Source organism: Balaenoptera borealis, assembly GCF_965194805.1.
Source record: "Balaenoptera borealis genome assembly, chromosome: 5".
In the NCBI taxonomy this organism is placed as follows: domain Eukaryota; kingdom Metazoa; phylum Chordata; class Mammalia; order Artiodactyla; family Balaenopteridae; genus Balaenoptera; species Balaenoptera borealis.
This window is the reverse complement of record NC_138862.1, coordinates 133,065,985-133,078,439: the sequence shown is the minus strand read 5'-3', so window position 1 is coordinate 133,078,439 and position 12,455 is coordinate 133,065,985. Positions and strand designations below refer to the sequence as shown.

The window sequence follows — 12,455 nt, the reverse complement described above, 5'->3', positions numbered from 1 at the left end:
AAGATGAAACTGAAATGCTTGAAATTGGTATGTGGGAGCTGAAAATCTGGAAGTCTGCAAAGGAGAGAGGAACAGAGAAATGAAGTCATTTATTCATGTGCAATGAACCAGCATCAAATGCCATCAATTCTTTGCCTCAGTCCATTTTATTTCACATTTGACCACTCTATAATGGGCAACACTATTTAAAATCTAGATCTGCCTTCCAAAAGAGCAATGTATCTTTAATGGGGCAAGCTGTAATATTTTCATTTCAGCATGTTTCCCTGGAAAAGATCATTAATTGTGGTCTACAGAACACTGGTCTACAAAATTATTGTGTTAACTTGGTAAAAGTAAGTTTTCATTAGATTGACTAATTTTATTGTCATGAGCTCTGGTGTTTGGAAAATTGTCCCTATCTTTTTTCTGGTTTCAAGGTTGAAACACTGTTTGAGGAGCTTATAGTGGACTTTTAATACTATTCAGTTATGGGACTTACCTGGTGGCCCATTAGTTAAGACTCTGTGCTTCCACTGCAGGGGACATGGGTTTGATCCCTGGTTGGGGAACTAAGATCCCACATGCCGTGTAGCAAAATATATATATATATATATATATATATATATATATATATATATATATATATATATATATATATATATATATACACACACATATAATATATACACATATACTAGTCAGTTATGATCATATGATTTGGCAGTATCTTTTCAACACAAAAATGAGGGGGAGATCTGGCAACTCTGTTGGAGGTTTCAGCACAACTTCTTTTGCTGGGTGGAACTAAGGGAAAGCATGAATCATTAAAATATGTCTGATTACTTTATCAATATATTAGATTGTTAACCTGGATATCTTAGCTCCAAAATGTCATTCATATAATTATGAGAGTATCAGATCTTATCTTCATATCCTATTGTATTGCATCTACATAAAAGCCACAGTCTTAAGGTCGTATCTGTGTAATTGTGGTAGGTTAGATTTAATCAAGATGTTTTAATCAAGATATTTTGTGAGTATAGAGCTACTTTCCAAATCTTTCAGTGACTTTGAAGTGGCAAAATAGGAATGTTATTTGCCTGAATAAAGTATATTAAAAATAGAAAAACCAACTCAGTTTCATTGAGAGGTATCAAGTTTGAAATTATCAAAAAAAATGGCATTCTACTTGGATGGGACTCATATTATCTTAGCAGTCATTTTTCTTCAAAGGCATTAACATCACAAGTGAGACACAGTTTGGATAGAAAAAACAACAACAAAATAAAATGAGTTGTGATTTTCTAACAGAGAATCTTACCAAACTACTTTTCCTCAAAGGAAGGCAGTGTGGTGACAGCTTGAGTTCAGAGCCCATTCTTGTCACCTTCCAGCTCTGTGACTGTAGGCAGATTATTTAGCCTCAGTTTCCTCATCTGTAAAATGGGAATGATGTTACCATTAGTACCTGCCTCACAGGACTAGCACATAATATGTGCCATATAAGTTTTGTTAAATGAACAAAGTATGAAAAATTTGTTGACCATTGGAATGTTTCACCAATTGCTTTAATGAAATTAGGGTGTCCCAAGTTCACAGATTCCCACCCATATGGTAATTTTTCTCATTATAATGAAGAGTAATTTCTTAGAAGTTATCTATTTATATGAAAAATGTTTAAATTATGAAAATAAGTTTCTTAATATGTCATGTTTTCAAACTTCATTCATTGCATTAAAAGCATTATAAACTCTTTTCTCATCTCAATCTGTTCCTATCAATCTTTCAGAAAACCGAGGGAGGTAATTTTGTGCATTACGAATGACCTGAACTGAATGTCACTCTCAAGAGTCCAGGAAGATTATCTGTAGAAAAGAGAAGGAAGATGAACAAAGTGGCTGTTTTAGTAATTTGGATAAGTTAGCCAGGATTCATATGTTTTGAGAAAGAACTGTTCATGATCTTCTGCTGGCTTGTGGGAGAAAGAATGCACGTTTGCCACCTGGAAAAGCTGCTTCCTAGTCTGATCTCATGGGGATGGCCAAACCCTGCTTGAAATCATCCAGTTACCGAAGGGCACCTGTTCACCAGCAGCCTGTTCAACTGGGGACACATTGCCATGTTTGCTTCATTGAGGTCAATGAAACCTGGGCACAAGGGGGGTAATTTACTTCTATAATTATAAGAAAGAAGTTGAGATATAGCAGGAGACTGAAGAAAGTTGGAAAGATATCTATTTGCCATCTACATTCAATATTATTCTACTTGAAATTTTTCTACTTTATCATTGACAAGATAACAAATCTTATGAAAACCAATTCTTTGCTTGTTTTTTTCTTTCTGCAATATTTACCTTCCCATTGAATTGATAATAACTTAAGCTGGTTCCACTGTCTTTACATTTTAATGACTTTTATTTCCCTATATTCTATTACAGTTGACCTTGTGCTATAATCTAGTTGTTTTGATTCTTTTGGAGAATACTGAGAATATTGTGGTCTTTCAGAAAGAAATCCTCAGTCAAAGTAACAGTTTTAATAAGATCTCAAGTTTTCTTGCTGTTTCACTAAATGAAATGTTCATCATTTTAATAATAGTTGTCATATCAAGACGTGGTATATACAAAGATTGAAAAAAAACATTTTCAAGAGTATACAGAGAACTAATAAGAAACGACATCTCATTTTTTTCACTTTGTAAAACTCAAAATAATAATGTTTTTAGCTGGGAATGAAAAATTCCTGTCTTTTTCATTCACTATTTTCTTTAACAAATGCTGATATGGTGTTTACTATGTGCCTGGCATGTTCCTGGCACTTTACAAATATTACTCCATTTATTCCTATGATAATGCTCTGAGGTAGGTACTATACTATCATTATTCACATTTTACAAATGACGAAACTGAGTCATGGAGATGTTAAATAACTTGCCCAGGATCACATGGCTAGTAAGTGGCATAGCTGGGATTTGAACCCATGCAATTTGACTCCATCACCCTATTCTCTTGTGTTCTCCATGTTTGACCCAATGAGGCAAATATAGGGATAATGGCGTTGAATAAAATTCCCCATCAGTCACTTCATTAAGAATAGTAATTTCTTTTTTTTTTTTTCAACCTGTACTTTGAGTATTTATTTTTATTTATTTATTTATTTTTTAAACATCTTTATTGAAGTATAATTGCCTTATAATGGTGTGTTAGCTTCTGCTTTATAACAAAGTGAATCAGTTATACATATACAATATGTTCCCATTTCTCTTCCCTCTTGCATCTCCCTCCCTCCCACCCTCCCCATCCCACCCCTCTAGGTGGTCACAAAGCACAGAGCTGATCTCCCTGTGCTATGCGGCTGCTTCCCACTAGCTATCTATTTTACATTTGGTAGTGTATATCTGTCCATGACACTCTCTTACCCTGTCACATCTCACCCCACCCCCTCCCCATATCCTCAAGTCCATTCTCTAGTAGGTCTGTGTCTTTATTCCCGTCTTGCCACTAGGTTCTTCATGGCCTTTTTTTTTTCCCCTTAGATTCCGTATATATGTGTTAGCATACTGTATTTGTTTTTCTCTTTCTGACTTACTTCACTCTGTATGACAGACTCTAACTCCATCCACCTCATTACAAATACCTCCATTTCATTTCTTTTTATGGCTGAGTAATATTCCATTGTATATATGTGCCACATCTTCTTTATCCATTCATCTGTTGATGGACATTTAGGTTGCTTCCATGTCCTGGCTATTGTAAATAGAGCTGCAATGAACATTTTGGTACATGACTCTTTTTGACCTATGGTTTTCTCAGGATATATGCCCAGTAGTGGGATTGCTGGGTCGTATGGTAGTTCTATTTGTAGTTTTTTAAGGAACCTCCATACTGTTCTCCATAGTGGCTGTATCAATTTACATTCCCACCAACAGTGCAAGAGTGTTCCCTTTCCTCCACACCCTCTCCAGCATTTATTGTTTCTAGATTTTATGATGACGGCCATTCTGACCGGTGTGAGATGATATCTCATTGTAGTTTTGATTTGCATTTCTCTAATGATTAATGATGAGCATTCTTTCATGTGTCTGTAGGCCATCTGTATATCTTCTTTGGAGAAATGTCTATTTAAGTCTTCTGCCCATTTTTGGATTGGGTTGTTCGTTTTTTTGTTATTGAGCTGCATGAGCTGCTTGTAAATCTTGGAGATTAATCCTTTGTCAGTTGCTTCATTTGCAAATATTTTCTCCCATTCTGATGGTTGTCTTTTGGTCTTGTTTATGGTTTCCTTTGCTGTGCAAAAGCTTTTAAGTTTCATTAGGTCCCATTTGTTTATTTGTGTTCTTATTTCCATTTCTCTGGGAGCTGGGTCAAAAAGAATCTTGCTGTGATGTATGTCATAGAGTGTTCTGCCTATGTTTTCCTCTAAGAGTTTGATAGTGTCTGGCCTTACATTTAGGTCTTTAATCCATTTTGAGTTTATTTTTGTGCATGGTGTCAGGGAGTGTTCTAATTTCATACTTTTACATGTACCTGTCCAATTTTCCCAGCACCACTTATTGAAGAGGCTGTCTTTTCTCCACTGTATATGCTTGCCTCCTTTATCAAAGATAAGGTGACCATATGTGTTTGGGTTTATCTCTGGGCTTTCTATCCTGTTCCATTGATCTATATTTCTGTTTTTGTGCCAGTACCAAACTGTCTTGATTACTGAAGCTTTGTAATATAGTCTGAAGTCAGGGAGCCTGATTCCCCCAGCTCCATTTTTCGTTCTCAAGATTGCTTTGGCTATTCGGGGTCTTTTGTGTTTCCATACAAATTGTGAAATTTTTTGTTCTAGTTCTGTGAAAAATGCCAGTGGTAGTTTGATAGGGATTGCATTGAATCTGTAGATTGCTTTGGGTAGTAGAGTCACTTTCACAATGTTGATTCTTCCAATCCAGGAACATGGCATATCTCTCCATCTATTTGTATCATCTTTAATTTCTTTCATCAGTGTCTTATAATTTTCTGCATACAGATCTTTTGTCTCCTTAGGTAGGTTTATTCCTAGATATTTTATTCTTTTTGTTGCAATGGTAAACGGGAGTGTTTTCTTAATTTCACTTTCAGATTTTTCGTCATTAGTGTATAGAAATGCAAGAGATTTCTGTGCATTAATTTTGTATCCTGCTACTTTACCAAATTCATTGATTAGCTCTAGGAGTTTTCTGGTAGCATCTTTAGGATTCTCTATGTATAGTATCATGTCATCTGCAAACAGTGACAGCTTTACTTCTTCTTTTCCGATTTGGATTCCTTTTATTTCTTTGTCTTCTCTGATTGCTGTGGCTAACACTTCCAAAACTATGTTGAATAATAGTGGTGAGAGTGGGCAACCTTGTCTTGTTCCTGATCTTAGTGGAAATGGTTTCAGTTTTTCACCATTGAGGACAATGTTGGCTGTGGGTTTGTCATATATGGCCTTTATTATGTTGAGGAAAGTTCCCTCTATGCCTACTTTCTGCAGGGCTTTTATCATAAATGGGTGTTGAATTTTGTCGAAAGCTTTCTCTGCATCTATTGAGATGATCATATGGTTTTTCTCCTTCAATTTGTTAATATGGTGTATCACATTGATTGATTTGCGTATATTGAAGAATCCTTGCATTCCTGGGATAAACCCCACTTCATCATGGTGTATGATCCTTTTAATGTGCTGTTGGATTCTGTTTGCGAGTATTTTGTTGAGGATTTTTGCATCTATGTTCATCAGTGATATTGGCCTGTAGTTTTCTTTCTTTGTGACATCTTTGTCTGGTTTTGGTATCAGGGTGATGGTGGCCTCGTAGAATGAGTTTGGGAGTGTTCCTCCCTCTGCAATATTTTGGAAGAGTTTGAGAAGGATAGGTGTTAGCTCTTCTCTAAATGTTTGATAGAATTCACCTGTGAAGCCATCTGGTCCTGGGCTTTTGTTTGTTGGAAGGTTTTTAATCACAGTTTCAATTTCAGTGCTTGTGATTGGTCTGTTCATATTTTCTATTTCTTCCTGGTTCAGTCTCGGCAGTTTGTGCATTTCTAAGAATCTGTCCATTTCTTCCAGGTTGTCCATTTTATTGGCATAGAGTTGCTTGTAGTAATCTCTCATTATCTTTTGTATTTCTGCAGTGTCAGTGGTTACTTCTCCTTTTTCATTTCTAATTCTATTGATTTGAGTCTTCTCCCTTTTTCTCTTGATGAGTCTGGCTAATGGTTTATCAATTTTGTTTATCTTCTCAAAGAACCAGCTTTTAGTTTCATTGATTTTTGCTATTGTTTCCTTCATTTCTTTTTCATTTATTTCTGACCTGATCTTTATAATTTCTTTCCTTCTGCTAGCTTTGTGGTTTTTTTGTTCTTCTTTCTCTAATTGCTTTAGGTGCAAGGTTAGGTTGTTTAATCGAGATGTTTCCTGTTTCTTGAGGTAGGCTTGTATTGCTATAAACTTCCCTCTTAGCACTGCTTTTGCTGCGTCCCATAGGTTTTGGGTCGTCGTATCTCCATTGTCATTTGTTTTTAGGTATTTTTTGATTTCCCCTTTGATTTCTTCAGTGATCACTTCGTTATTAAGTAGTGTATTGTGTAGCCTCCATGTGTTTTTATTTTTTACAGATCTTTTCCTGTAATTGATATCTAGTCTCATAGCGTTGTGGTCGGAAAAGATACTTGATACGATTTCAATTTTCTTAAATTTACCAAGGCTTGATTTGTGACCCAAGATATGATCTATCCTGGAGAATGTTCCATGAGCACTTGAGAAAAATGTGTATTCTGTTGTTTTTGGGTGGAATGTCCTATAAATGTGAATTAAGTCCATCTTGTTTAATGTATCATTTAAAGCTTGTGTTTCCTTATTTATTTTCATTTTGGATGATCTGTCCATTGGTGAAAGTGGGGTGTTACAGTCCCCTAGTATGATTGTGTTGCTGTCGATTTCCCCTTTTATGGCTGTTAGTATTTGCCTTATGTATTGAGGTGCTCCTATGTTGGGTGCATAAATATTTACAATTGTTATACCTTCCTCTTGGATCGATCCCTTGATCATTATATAGTGTCCTTCTTTGTCTCTTGTAATCGTCTTTATTTTAAAGTCTATTTTGTCTGATATGAGAATTGCTACTCCAGCTTTCTTTTGATTTCCATTTGCATGGAATATCTTTTTCCATCCCCTCACTTTCAGTCTGTATGTGTCTCTAGGTCTGAAGTGGGTCTCTTGTAGACAGCATATATACGGGTCTTGTTTTTGTATCCATTCAGCCAGCCTGTGTCTTTTGGTGGGAGCATTTAATCCATTTACATTCAAGGTAATTATCGATATGTATGTTCCTATTCCCATTTTCTTAAATGTTTTGGGTTTGTTATTGTAGGTGTTTTCCTTCTCTTGTGTTTCTTGCCTAGAGAAGTTCCTTTAGCATTTGTTGTAAAGCTGGTTTGGTGGTGCTGAACTCTCTCAGCTTTTGCTTGTCTGTAAAGGTTTTAATTTCTCCATCACATCTGAATGAGATCCTTGCTGGGTAGAGTAATCTTGGTTGTAGGTTCTTCTCCTTCATCACTTTAAGTATATCCTGCCACTCCCTTCTGGCTTGCAGAGTTTCTGCTGAAAGATCAGATGTTAACCTTATGGGGATTCCCTTGTGTGTTATTTGTTGTTTTTCCCTTGCTGCCTTTAATATGTTTTCCTTATATTTAATTTTTGACAGTTTGATTAATATGTGTCTTGGAGTGTTTCTCCTTGGGTTTATCCTGTATGGGACTCTCTGTGCTTCCAGGACTTGATTAACTATTTCCTTTCCCATATTAGGGAAGTTTTCAACTATAATCTCTTCAAATATTTTCTCAGTCCCTTTCTTTTTCTCTTCTTCTTCTGGGACCCCTATAATTCGAATGTTGGTGCGTTTAATGTTGTCCCAGAGGTCTCTGAGACTGTCCTCAGTTCTTTTCATTCTTTTTTCTTTATCCTGCTCTGCAGTAGTTATTTCCACCATTTTATCTTCCAGGTCACTTATCCTTTCTTCTGCCTCAGTTATTCTGCTATTCATCCCTTCTAGAGTATTTTTAATTTCATTTATTGTGTTTTTCATCATTGCTTGGTTCCTCTTTAGTTCTTCTACGTCCTTGTTAAATGCTTCTTGCATTTTGTCTATTCTATTTCCAAGATTTTGGATCATCCTTACTATCATTATTCTGAATTCTTTTTCAGGTAGACTACCTATTTCCTCTTCATTTGTTAAGTCTAGTGTGTTTTGACCCTGCTCCTTCATCTGCTGTGTGTTTTTCTGTCGTCTCATTTTGCTTATCTTACTGTGTTTGGGGTCTCCTTATCACAGGTTGCAGGTTCGTAGTTCCCGTTGTTTTTGGTATCTGTCCCCAGTGGCTAAGGTTGGTTCAGTGAGTTGTGTAGGCTTCCTGGTGGAGGGAACTAGTGCCTGAGCTCTGGTGGATGAGGCTGGATCTTGTCTTTCTGGTGGGCACGTCCACGTCTGGTGGTGTATTTTGGGGTGTCTGTGGCCTTATTATGATTTTAGGCAGCCTCTCTGCTAATGGATGAGGCTGTGTTCCTGTCTTGCTAGTTGTTTGGCATAGGGTGTTCAGCACTGTAGCTTGCTGGTCATTGAGTGATGCTGGGTCTTGATGTTGAGATGGAGATCTCTGAGAGATTTTTGCCATTTGGTATTACGTGGAGCTGGGAGGTCTCTAGTGGACCAGTGTCCTGAAGTTGGCTCTCCCACCTCCGAGGTACGGCCCTGATGCCTTGCTGAAGCACCAAGAGCCTTTCGTCCACACGGCTCAGAGTAAAAGGGAGAAAAAATAGAAAGAAAGAAAGAAAGAAAGAGGCTATAATATAGTGAAGTAAAATAAAGCTATTATAAAGCAAAGCTATACAGACAAAATCTCCCCCAGAAGCATATACATATACACTCAGAAAAAAAAAAAGGAAAAGGGGAAAAATTAATATATCCTGCTCCCAAAGTCCACCTCCTGAATTTGGGATGATTCGTTGTCTATTCAAGTATTCAACAGATGCAGGCACATCAAGTTGTTTGTGGAGTTTTAATCCGCTGCTTCTGAGGCTGCTGGGAGAGATTTCCCCTCCTCGTCTCTGTTCTCACAGCTCCTGGGGATCAGCTTTGGATTTGGACTCGCCTCTGCGTGTAGGTCGCCTGAGGGCGTCTGTTCCCCACCCAGACAGGACAGGGTTAAAGGAGCAGCTGCTTCGGGGGCTCTGGCTCACCCAGGCCGCGGGGAGGGAGGGGTATAGAGGAGGCGGGGCGAGCCTGCAGCGGCAGAGGCCGGCGTGATGTTGCACCAGCCTGAGGTGCGCAGTGCGTTCTCCCGGGGATGTTGTCCCCGGATCACGGGACGCTGGCAGTGCCGGGCTGCACGGGCTCCCGGGAGGGGCGGTGTGGAGAGTGACCTGTGCTCGCACACAGGCTTTTTGGAGGTGGCAGCAGCAGCCCCAGCGTCTCACGCCCGTCTCTGGGGTCCGCGCTGATAGCCGCGGCTCGTGCCAGTCTCTGGAGTTCGTTTAGGTGGCGCTCTGAATCCCCTCTCCTTGCGCGCCGCGAAACAAAGAGGCAAGAAAAAGTCTCTTGCCTCTTCGGCAGCTGCAGACTTTTTCCTGGTCTCCCTCCCAGCCAGCTGTGGTGCGCTAACCCCTTCAGGCTGTGTTCACGCCGCCAACCCCAGTCCTCTCCCTGCGATCCGACCGAAGCCCGAGCCTCCACTCCCAGCCCCGCCCGCCCCGGCGGGGGAGCAGACAAGCCTCTCGGGCTGGTGAGCACTGCTCGGCGCCGAGCCTCTGTGCGGGAATCTCTCCGTTTTTCCCTCTGCGCCCCTGTTGCTGTGGGATCCGCGCTGTTAGCCGCGGCTTGCGCCCGTCTCTGAAGTTCGTTTAGGCGGCGCTCTGAATCCCCTCTCCTCGCGCACCAGGAAACAGGGAAGAAAAAGTCTCTTGCCTCTTCGGCAGCTGCAGACTTTTTCCCGGTCTCCCTCCCAGCCAGCTGTGGTGCACTAACCCCTTCAGTCTGTGTTCACGCCACCAACCCCAGTCCTCTCCCTGCGATCCGACCAAAGCCCGAGCCTCAGCTCCCAGCCCCGCCCCCCCCGGCGGCTGAGCAGACAAGCCTCTCGGGCTGGTGAGTGCTGGTCAGCGCCGAGCCTCCGTGCGGGAAATGCGGGAAGCTCTCCACTTTGCCCTCCACACCCCTGTGGCTGCGCTCTCCTCCGTGGCTCCGAAGCTTCCCCCCTCTGCCACCCGCAGTCTCTGCCCGCGAAGGGGCTTCCTAGTGCGTGGAAATCTTTCCTCCTTCACAGCTCCCTCCCACTGGTGCAGGTGCCGTCCCTATTCTTTTGTCTCTGTTATTTCTTTTTTTTTCTTTTGCCCTACCCAAGTACGGGGGGAGTTTCTTGCCTTTTGGGAGGTCTGACGTTTTCTGCCAGCGTTCAGTGGGTGTTCTGTAGGAGCAGTTCCACGTGTAGATGTATTTCTACTGTATCTGTGGGAAGGAAGGTGATCTCCGCGTCTTACTCTTTCGCCATCTTCTCTCCTCTCCCAAGAATAGTAATTTCTAACACATAAGTCCTTGGCAAAAATTTGTTTTAAAAGACTTGGCCTCTCTTCTATAAAATGTTAAAAGAATTTAATTATGGGTAGATCAGACATATATGTGAGAAGCCACTGCTAAAAAAAGAGGAAAAAAAAAGAAATAAAAATACATTTTCAAAGATTGAAGGAGACGGACTTCCCTAGTAGAGCAGTGGTTAAGAATCTTCATGCCAATGCAGGGGACACTGGTTTGAGCCCTGGTCCGGGAAGATCCCATATGCCGTGAAGCAACTAAGCCCGTGTGCCAGTTACTGAGCCTGCGCTCTAGAGCCCGAGAGCCACAACTAGTGAGACTGTGTGCCACAACTACTGAAGCCCATGCGCCTAGAGCCCGTGCTCCGCAACAAGAGAAGCCACCACAATGAGACACCCGCGCACCGCAATGAAGAGTATCCCCTGCTCACCGCAACTAGAGAAAGCCCGTGCGCAGCAACGAAGACCCAATGCAGCCAAAAATAAATAAATAAATAAATTTATTTTAAAAAAAAGAAAAGATTGAGGGAGAGATATACAAGTTTTATTTTTCCCCATTCATTTAATTTATTTCAAGTATGATTTACTTTGCATAACATTTGTGAGAGGGATGGAAGATAGGAAGAAGCGGTGACAAGCAGTTTTGGAAGATGTAACAACAAAAAGTTACATATTAAAGCTTTACATTCTCTGTGGTATGCTAAAAGTTACTATTTGTCCCAGATTTTTCAGAGAAGTTATTGTTTCAACTTATTTTATTATGTTGTAAGTTTAATTTTCTTTGGCCCTGGGAAAAAAATGATCATTGTAAGCATGCTTCTATTCACTTAATAATAAAATGAGCTGTTTTGGGAACCACAAATTGTGAATGGTTGATCTCTTTGAGAAACCATCACTCTTTGTTCTCGAAACCACCATTTTAACAGGCCTTAACTATTTTATTGCCTCTGTTCTTCAGGTGAGAATTATTAAAACTGCACAAACGTATGGACACCAAGGGGGGACGGGGGGTGGGATGAACTGGGAGATTGGGGTTGACTTTTGGCATGGTTTAGAGAGTCAAATGTGAATCAGCTGGATGTATATTCTTAAACAAGGCCAGACATGAATCTTAAAATATTGTGCAAAATTAACTGGAAGGAGGTGAGACCATGTGGTTTAGAACCAGAAATGTGGTGCTGAAGGGCACATTTGGTGGGAACTATAGAGAGGAAGGGCCAAATCCTTGAGGCACTCTGAAAGAAAATAATATAAATTAGTGAAAAATGAATAACCCAGTTAAAGAAATTATTTAACTGTGAGCCCTGTAAAGGCAGGGTCTGAAATTCAATACTGCACTCTGCATGTCAAATAATAACCTTTTCTTGAGCTGAGATTCCCTTTGAAAAATATGATGGAAACTAGGGACCCTACTTCAGGCTAAGAGCAGGCAGTTAACACGTTTGTGAGATTAAGTTAAATTGTGAACATAAGTGTTATGTCTGTTTTTGTTTTCTTCCCCTTCACTGAATGGATTGACTATCTTTCTTAACTTTGACAGACACAATTACAGACCCTTTGCTAGAAAACCAAATGTTGGGTTTTCTGTTTAGGGGGGAAAAAAGACCTATTGTACTTAATTTCCCTTCCTCCGAATATTTTACTGAAATAATAGGAAAGATGTGAAAATAAGAATTGACTCATAATATTCAGACAGCAAATCAGATATTTTGAGAAATTCTTCAATGATAAGCAGATGTGATTGAACTGATAAAGAAGTCAAAACAAGGAAATTGTGGTCAGACCTACCAGAGATGAACGTGGTTCTTTCCAAGGGAGCCACAGAGAAGACTGAAGTTTGGTTCATCACATAGAGCATCAGGGAACTGTGGAGTACTTGTCAGG

The 12,455-nt window shown here is 40.0% G+C and overlaps 1 pseudogene across 1 annotated transcript in view; it reads right to left on the bottom strand.

The window, feature by feature from the left end:
• The window catches only part of LOC309629538 (protein SEC13 homolog pseudogene), a 117,609-nt pseudogene extending 115,506 nt beyond the window's left edge, over window positions 1–2,103 (bottom strand). The window contains exon 1 of the transcript XR_014249506.1: window positions 2,053–2,103. The product of XR_014249506.1 is annotated as a protein SEC13 homolog pseudogene (transcript). The remainder of the gene's footprint in view (window positions 1–2,052) is intronic.
• Between the last annotated feature and the right edge of the window lie 10,352 nt (window positions 2,104–12,455).